The following is a 10,006-nucleotide window of genomic DNA, read 5'->3' as shown; positions in this document are numbered from 1 at the left end:
GAAGACACAAGAAGAAATGAATGAAAATGCATACTTCCTAATTTTTATTAAAAATAATAAATGATGAATGGCCCAAACAAAAAAGATCACCCCATAGCCTTGGGCAAAAGCTATTGAGATGTTACTATTACATTGAATCAAAATCAAAAGTCAGAGGCATTTCAATGGCACTCCAATTGTTCAGCTCATAGTCTTATGGACAAAGGCGAACCCACTCCTCTTGATTAGCTCCCATTTCATCTTCAACAGCATTAATGGCTAACTGGGCAAAATCGTCTTCCACACTTTCCTTTGCAACTGGGTACATGAATCCTCCAGGTCTGAAGGTTTCATACAAGTGTGGGATAAACATCAGTCTAGCTATTTTTCTTGATGGCCTTCTTTTGACTTCCCACTCTGCCATCTCATAGCCTAGGCCCACCCTGTCGCTATTGTCTGCTATTGTTGGAGGTTCTTTGATTCCCTGTAAATTTTTGCCTAGCCCTAGTCTTGGACACCAGCCTTTGTTGATGACTTGGCTCACAACTATCTTTGAAAAAGGCTGACTTTGAAATCCTTCACCTACAGTATTGACCAATTCAAAAGATCGATAGGAGCATTTCAATGCTTCTTCGACAGCCTCTACATATGGAGTGTTCAATGGTTGGGTCACTAGCATGTCTTCCTCCCCAACTACCACTACTAATTGACCTTTCACATTGAATTTGATCTTCTGATGCAAAGTAGAGGGTACAGCTCCTGCCATGTGAATCCATGGCCTTCCTAACAGACAGCTGTAGGATGGAGAGATATCCATCACTTGAAATTTTATATTGAAGGTGCACGGCCCAATTTGTAAGGGCATCTCAATATCCCCCAGGACTTCTTTTCTGGTTCCATCAAAGGCTCTCACAATCATCTGACTATCTCGCATATGAGAATAATCGATGGGTAGCCTTGCCAAAGTTGACATAGGCATGACATTGATGGCAGAACCATTATCGATAAGGACTTTAGCTATGATATGGCTCTGGCACTTTACTGTGATATGCAAGGCCTTAGCATTTCTCTTTCCCTCCAAAGAAATCTCATCATCACTGAAAGAAATGTGATTTGGCATGACTAAGTTTCCAGCCAAGTGATTCACATATTCGACAGACACGTTATGTGCCACGTATGCCTGATTCAACACTTTCAGCAAGGCATTTTGATGTGACTCTGAATTCAGCAACAGTGATAACAATGAGATTCGAGCTGGCATTTTATTCAACTGTTCCACAATTGAATATTCACTATGTTTTACCAGCTTCAGGAATTCACAAACCTCCCTTTCTGATACTGGCTTTGGCTGATCTTCTTCAGGCTCTATCTCTGGATTATTTCGTCTTTCTCCTTCTTTAGCCTTCTCTCTTCTAGCCTTCTCTAGCATTTCTGGGGTGTAACATCTCCCACTTCGAGTAATGCCTCCTACACCAGTAATGTTAGAAGCATCGGCTTTGGAGACCTCTTCTTTTTGCCCCTACACTACAGCGTCACATCCATATCTCCAGGGTACAGCTTTATCATCTTTGTATGGGAAAGGAGTCGGGACTTTAAAAGTTACCGGCCTAGGGAGGAGCTTGTCTATGACTGATTTTGGTTTGTTTCCACACCGAATTGTCACTGGTTTGGGAAACAGCTTTTCAGGCCTATCATTCATGCACACCTCAGCATTCTTCAAGCTTTCTTTTTCTTCGTAGACCTCTATCTGATGTGAATTCAGGAGTTTTTGCACCTCTCGGTGAAATTGTTTACAGGTCTCAATGGAGTGGCCTCTTGCCCCACTATGATACTTACAACTAGTACCAGCTATATATGCTCCATGATAGCTGTGTGGACTTACCAGTTGCATCATGTCTGCCTTTCGTAAGACATCAAACAATTGATCGAGAGGTGTCTTAATATCTACCACTTCTTTCTTCACATGGCGCTCATGCTCTTCACCTATAGCATTCACATTATGATTTGGCAAAGGATTGCCACTAACATTTGGTGCAGTCATCCCTCCAGTGTCAAAGCAGATCATCCCATCCTTAATCAACCGTTGCACTTTATATTTCAGGGTAGTGCAATTTTCGGTGGAGTGACCAGCAATCCCATAATGGTAGTCACAGTGGGCGGTGGGATCATACCACTTTGGGTAAGGTGGCTTGAGGGGTTCCAATTTACTTGGAGCAATCAAATGATTATTGTAGAGCTCCTTGTATAATTCCGTATAGGTCATGGGAATAGGGTCAAAAACAGGTCTTTCACGAGTGGTTCGTTGCTCCCGCGAGCCACCAGCAGCGTTAGTTGGGCGAATTTGTGGTTTTGAGGTGGGTTGAATGTTAGAACTGTACATGGTGTTTTGGGGTCTATGAGAGGTTTGATAGGTTTGGGGGTATGGTGGTTGGTATGGGTGAAAAGAAGTGTTATTTACAGTGGGGTGATAGGCCAGATATTCTGGTGGGGGGTAGGGCGAATAACCCCTAAGTTGCTATCTATCAAAGCTCACAACCTGAGCTTCAGTTTCTTTTTTCTTTGGGATTCTTTTGCTAGATGCTTCATTCCCTTCTAGCTTGCCATTCTTGATGGCACTCTCAATGATTTCTCCTAAAATTACCATATCGGCAAAATTCTTTGTTGCATTCCCTATCATCTTTTCATAATAGGGAGGTTTTAAAGTGCTAACAAATAGCACTGTAGTTTCTTTCTCGATCAGAGGAGGCTGTACCTGAGAAGCAATATCTCTCCACCTCTGGGCATACTTTTTAAAAGATTCGTTTATCTTTTTCTCCAGATTCTGTAAAGACAAACGATCTGGAGCCAAATCGATGATATGTCGGTATTGACTGATAAAGTCATGCGCCATATCGCTCCAAGAGCGAATGCGAGTCCTGTCCAGTTGAACATACCATCTGGCCGCAGAACCAGTAAGACTGTCTTGAAAAACATGCATCAAGAGTTTCTCATCCTGTGCATGAGCTGCCATCTTCCTGCAATACATGGTGATATGGGTTTTGGGGCACTTTGTACCATCATATTTTTCAAATTTTGGTACCTTGAACTTATGGGGGATAACCACATCAGGAACTAGGCAGAGTCCCGCAGCATCAACTGACCCATAGAAGCTAAATCCTTCCACGGCCCTTAGCCTTTGCTCTAGCATGCTAATCTTGGAACTCTCCTCAGCTTCCACCCTCATCTTTTCCCTTTCCTTCTCTTTTAAATCATCTAAATCAGGAATTGGTTCTGCTGCCTTTTCATTGAAGACAGGATTTAGATAGCTATTATACTGCCCGGGGTTGAAAGTCGATGGCATTCCAGGATATGTTGGATATGCGAAGTGTTGTGGTGGGACCTCTTGAGCAGACTGAGCTTGAGGTGGGCCAAAACCTGGAGGGTACAGGGGGTCAGCTATTTCTTGTAATGGGGGAATTTGTTGGCTTGTACTTCCTTCAACTCTTTTTCCTTTATTCATGTTATTAAGAGCCTCCAGAATCTTGCTTAGCTCGCCCTCAATCTTCTCCTGGGCTTTCTCTATCTTTTCAAATCTTTGGGAATTTTCCTGCTCCATTTGCCTTACTCTGAATCTTGTGTTGAATCGATGGGCAAGATTTTTGCTAGACGGAGCTATCCTGGAACCTTGAGTACCATATCTTAGAATCAGTAAATTGGCATGATCATCACATGGTTATTTTGTAAGTGTAATGAATGAGAATGCAATGAATGAGAATGTAATGAATGAGAAATGTAATGAATGAGAAATACATGTATGCAAAGAACATTTGCCTCAAAACGGTATTCAATTTATTCCAAAAAACTTTGATCTACATTGAGTTTATCCCTCTAGAATTATAGCCATAAAATTGTTTGATCTGTTCATACTGGGCTTTGGCTTCTTCTATGAAGTTCAACAGACGTTGTCCATGTTCTCCTACTGGGGCCACCACTTCTCTTAATGCTTCTGCCTCTTCTACCATCTCTCTTGCCTTACACACCCCTTTATGGATCTGGGTTGTTAAGTGCTCAATGTATTTTTGCCTTCCTAGGTTCTCTCTTTTACCACACCAGACTTGGTATGATAATTCTCTATGTTCTCTGACCAATGCAGCGATGCGATCTCCTTGTTCTTCCAACCTTTGACTTAGCCCGCTCAAATAACTGTTCAGCATGTTAAGTTCTGCCTGTGCTTCGGTACTTTCTTCTTCCAATTCGGCATACTCTTGCTTCAGTCTTGTATTTTCCTCAGTCAGCTCGGTAATGGTTATCCCTTTGGCTCTTTCCCTCACACATAGCCTCTTATGCTCCTGGTGTAACTTTGCTAGATCTTCAGTAGCTGTATCACGTTCTCTAGCAATCTTGTGAACTTCAACTTCATACCTTTCGGCTCTACCTTTCCACTGGGCTTTTTCTTCTTGAAGTTTCTGAATCTCTTGCTTTAACTGGCTCTTTTCAGACTCAAATTCTTTTGTTGTCAGCTCTAAATCTGATGGTGTCTCTTCAAGTTTTTCTTCTGTTGGCTGTTGAGGGATTTCATAAGTGAATACCATTTCTTGTCTTCTCTTTGCTCTCCAAACCAAATACCCTGGGGTGACCTTATCAGTGAATGGTCCAGGACTCACTCTTCGGGGATTTTTCCATGCTTTGATCATCCCATTCATCCTCTGAAATGCTTTAGGCTCACTATAAGAGAAATCTAACTGATGAAGCCCATAAGTCATAGGAATAAACTGTTCTCCCCCCAATTGTCTCCTCACTAAGAGCGGTGCATAATTCGTCACTCCCCATAAACCCAGAAGTGGAACCACTGTACTATCTCCACATTGGTATAACATAGGCTCTCGATTCATCCATGGGACTAACCATCTCACTCTGGCACCTTCCAACTTTTGCAAGAAAGTTATCCATTCTTGTTTAGACTTCTGCTTTGACCACCCACTTTCACAGAACTCTTTGATCGGAAAGCGATTACGGATATAAATCTTCGAGAAAGCCCCATTTCTTTGTTCAAAATGGCTTTTCATCCATACGTACAATAGCTGTATGCATCCTATGAAGCGCCCTCCATTTCGACGACAATAACTCAAAGATCTGATAGTCTCTGCTAATATTACCGTTGAAGGATTACAACCATTGATCACACTCTCAAAGAAATCAATCACTGCTATCTCAATATGTCCCAAAATTTTTGGGAAGATTACCAGTCCGTATATAGCCAAGGCAAATATGTCTAACCATCGTTCTTCACCGGCATGTTGCATCAGAAACTCATGAAAGAACTTCCAAGGTAGGCAAACCTGTTCCTGTTTCTTCTTTGTATGAGAATCCACAACTTCCTTGTCTATCCCCATGAGTTGAGCCAGACTTTTACGAAATCCTGACTTATGCTTTTTGACATATATCTTGTCAGGAGTCTTGAGATGCAAACCCAACAAGACCGAATATTCTTCTATGGTGGGAGTCATATCAGCTTCATTAAAGATGAAACACCTGTATGCAGGATCCCAGAATTGTGTTGCAGCTCTAATTAGTTGATCATCAACAGCCACTGCTAAAAGGTGTGCTATATGCCCATGTTTCTGACAAAACTGCTCTTGTCTTGACGGACTCATCTTCTTCCAGATATCAACCAAATCTTCTAAATTATTCTGTTTGAGGAGGATAGATGTTTCTTGAGACAAAGTAGACTCATACCCAATTGGCAAGCAATCTCCCATCTTCAGTTGGGTCTTTTCTGACAGGGCCCTTACTTCGTTAGGTGTCCCACAGGGTGCTAATACTGATGAAGAACAAACTAGGCGTTCATTGGTATCCATAAAAAAAATTGTTGAAGATCGTTTTTCAGGCAAATGTTCTTTATGCAACTTTATGATATGCACATGAACCAATGCAAAAGAAAAAAAAAAGGTTAGTATACCCAGAAAAAGAATAAATAACAAAATAAATTTAAACATCACACAAAGTAAAAGGATGGATCTTAGCTTTTGGTCAATTCTAACAGGGAAGAGTGATGGCTCTATCTATGGGTTAGGCACTCTTAAGGTTCACTATATGTGGTTTTAGGGTTAAAGTCTAAAGGTCCTCAAATTGTTCCTTACATCCTTGTCCATCACAGACTAGTAAGGCACCCTAATCCTCACCCATTACAGGCTACAAGCGAAAAAGGTTCAATTTGAGTGGGAGTATTTCGCTAGCCACTGCGGAGGCATTAGACCTCACGAAAGCAATAGGTACTTTACTCCCTCCTAGAGGGACAGAGCTCGGGTGTAGAGCTCATGTTATGCACATGCACATGAATGACATAATTAACAAGGTAAATAAAACATGAATGAATAATACACATATATACAAAAAGGTTCAATTTTATTAGGCTTTTGGATAACACAAATTCATTTGCTGGCCTGACTCTCAAAGTCCCCAGTGGAGTCGCCAAGCTGTCGTAACGTCTAGATCCGGGGATCTATCGCTAGACATTGACTTTTAGGGAGTCGCCACCAATCTTTTTTTATCTAGGTGCGATTGGTCACCTAAGGAATCTGTCCTTTTAGGAAACACCTAAGTTTAAGGGTCCCTAGAAGAATAGGTTCAGGTCTGCTAACCAGAACAAGGTTCGGGAGTTCGGTTACGTGTGAGGAAGGTTATAGCACCCTCACAACGCCCATCAAAAGATGGTACCAGCTTGAATTTGTGTTATCCAAAAGCCTTAAAATTTTACCAAGTAATTAATTATTGGAAACTTTTCTCAATTAACTCTAATACTTTTAGCAGAAAATTGAGAAAATTTCCTCACCTCAAGAGTATGCAAGAAAAACTACTGTTTCACTTACAGAGGCTCCGTCGTCGGATTATTTTAAAAAAACAAAATCAAAATTAAGATAGAAAGGAAGGAAAGAATGATTTTTTTTTTTTTTTAGGGAAAATTGATACTTTCAACTTTTCCCTAAAAATATTTTTTTTGAAATTTATTTTTGAGGAAAATTGATACTTTCAACTTTTCCCCAAAAATATTTTTTGGAAATTTATTTCTAAGGAAAATTGATACTTTCAACTTTTCCCTAAAAATATTTTTTTTTGAAATTTATTTCTGAGGAAAATTGATACTTTCAACTTTTCCCCAAAAGTATTTTTTGGAAATTTATTTCTAAGGAAAATTGATACTTTCAACTTTTCCCTAAAAATATTTTTTTTTTGGAACTTTTGATTTTTTTTATTTAAAGAAAAATAAAAAAATAAAAAAAAAAAAAAAAAAAGTAAAACAAAACTAAAAATAAAATAAAGATAAAAAGAATATTAAATAAACCTAATCTAATAAATAAAAATAATAAATAAACAAATAAAAATTCAAAAAAAAAAAAAAAAAAAAAAACACCTGGAGCGGCTCGGCTATCGGCGCGGCTCGGCTCGGCTCAAGGAAGAAAAACGGCTCGGGGGAGCGGCTTGGCGGCTTGGATCGGCTCGGCTCGGCTCGGAGGGGGGCTGGCACGCGCGGGTCAGAAAGCGGGTCGACGCCCGGGTCGGGTCGGGTTCGGCAAAACGCGCGGATCCTCTGGGTTACTTAAGGCCAAAACGACGTCGTTTTGGGAGGGTATAAAAGGCACCTTCCTCCGTTTTTCGGCAGAACGCTCCTCCCCCTCTCTCTCTTCTTCCCTTTTTCTCTCCCTTCTCTCTAGAAAATGAAGAACACCGGTGCCGGATTCTGGAAAAATTCGCCGGAATCTGGAAATTTAGCCGGAATTTCGCCGGAAGGTCGCCGGTTTCTGGGATTAGTCGCCGGTTTCTGGGATTCTTCGTCGAAAACTGGGCAGGTAGCCGGAAACTTCAAGGTTGGCCGGAGATTTGGCCGGAAAATTCAAGTTTCGCCGGAAAATTCAACCGGAAACTGGAATTTCCAGAAATTCCCAGAAAAAAAAAATCGAAAAATCTTCAAAAAATTTCTTTTAGCTCCCAGAACACTCCTAAACCCTTTTTAGCCTCCTATAAGCCTCCTTTACTCTCAAATCAGTAGCTTTGCTCACTGTTTTTCTGTGTGTTCCTGAACTGTTCCAGGAGGTGCTTTATATAGGGATTGATCAGGAGTTTCTGATCAATCCCAATTCCTCCTTGGACGGAAATTCAATCTTTGAATCCCACTGGACTCTTCTGATTGAATTCCCACTTCCAATGGGATTCTTCAGCCTTCAATCTCAGCCCTCCAAAATCAAAATAAAAAAAAAACTAGATAATTAGAAAAGAAAATCAAAAATTAAAAATTAAAAATAATATCAGATAATTCGGGAAAAAGAAGATAGAATTAACAGATGATTAACAAAAAAATAATGACAAATAAAATAAGATAAACCCAAAAATATATTACACAAAAAAAAATAATAATAATATATAACTGTATAAATAAAATACATATAAATCTAATCTGAATAAAAATAAATAAATAAATAAAGATATACATAATAATAATAATAATAATAATAGAATACATAAAATACAAAAGAAGGAAAAAAATATACAGGATTGAAATGGGCCTTACCCATTTGGGTCAGGCCCAATTGATCTGGGCCCAGACCCAATTGGGTGTCTACAGAGAGAAGTTGCAGTTGATTAAAAAGAAAAAAAGTTTGATACTTGATTATAGATTTGAAGTCTTATGAAAAAACTAGAAAGTTAATTTGTCTTTTGTTAAATGGATATGATTATGATTGTAACAAGTTTACATTTCCTAATTCTTATAATAAATCTCTTGATTTAAGGGTTTGTAAATAATAATTGATTGGTATAACAAATAAATAAAAAATAATATGATTTTAATCCTTCTTAAACTATAATGCATAACATAGGTATACACCCATAAGCGTATACACGCATGGATTTTAACTGCCCAAAAAAATTTTTTCTTGTACCTTTTTATTGGTCTTTTGCAATAAGCTATTCGAATTTCAAAATATTATTAACTAGTTTAACTGAGTGAACTAGATATAATGTATTCACACGAAGAATAGAGCTTATAGATTATTTGATTTCCTTAACAAACTTGATTATCCTTGACATTTGGGAGGAGCCAAAGACCCCTTTTGACTTGTATAACCATCCATCTCTGCCTCATGTTGCTGGGGTTTTTAAAATTTTAAGGGTTCAAGGAGCTTTCAGGCTTGCATAACCATCCGTCTCTGCTAGTGTACTTGAAAGGCATAAAATAGGTTGTTGAATTCCATGCATGTGTTGGGGAACAACGTGAATGTTACGTATTTAGGTCCAAAAGTCGCAAATCCAGCAAAAGATACCCCGAAATGAAAACAAAACAAAGCTAAGGTGACCTTAGGAACTCAGCTTCTTTTAGAACTTTGGAAACATAAATTGAAAGAGAAAAAAATAAAAGAAAAAATAAAAAGCTTAAAGAGAGTGTCTTGGAGACTCTAGGAATGAACAGAGGAAGTGTGGAGGAGGACTTGGTCGAGAAACGAGAGACAAATATATTCATAGCAAAGCTAAAGATTTGCATGGTTTTGAATTTTGAAAAAAAAAAAATGAATGTACAACTTTGGTATATAATTTTTTTGATCCCTCAGACAAACAAGGCCTTTGAGAGAAAATCAGAATCCTCTCAGATACAGTGATCTTCTCTTTCCACTCTCTTTTCATTATTTTAGCTGAAAACTTGGCTAGGCTCATGAGTTTGTTCTCTTGACCTCCAATATCTGCAAGATTTTGGGCATCTTTTCCTAAACTTTGTTGCTTCTTCTTGTACATTTTCTCTAGATTTTCCTGTTGTTATCCTCAATTTTTTTTTATTTGAAAATCCTTGTTTCTTGATTTCAAAGATTTCCTCTTTTCATCAGTTTTTTCTTCTTGAAAAGAGTGGAAACATACAAAAAAAGTGCACATGTAAATAGTGAAATGCTTGAATACCAGGGTTGGAATTGCTAGCATCTTGTTTCTGACTAGTTTACTGTTCTTGGATTTTTCTTCCAATTTTTTTCTTGTGGAAGCTTGTGTTTACATATATATGGAAGCT

The sequence above is a fragment of the Durio zibethinus genome, chromosome 15 (genome assembly GCF_047325235.1).
Source record: "Durio zibethinus cultivar Kanyao isolate XHJ-2024 chromosome 15, ASM4732523v1, whole genome shotgun sequence".
Classification (NCBI taxonomy): Eukaryota; Viridiplantae; Streptophyta; class Magnoliopsida; order Malvales; family Malvaceae; genus Durio; species Durio zibethinus.
Note: the sequence above shows the minus strand (reverse complement) of the source record.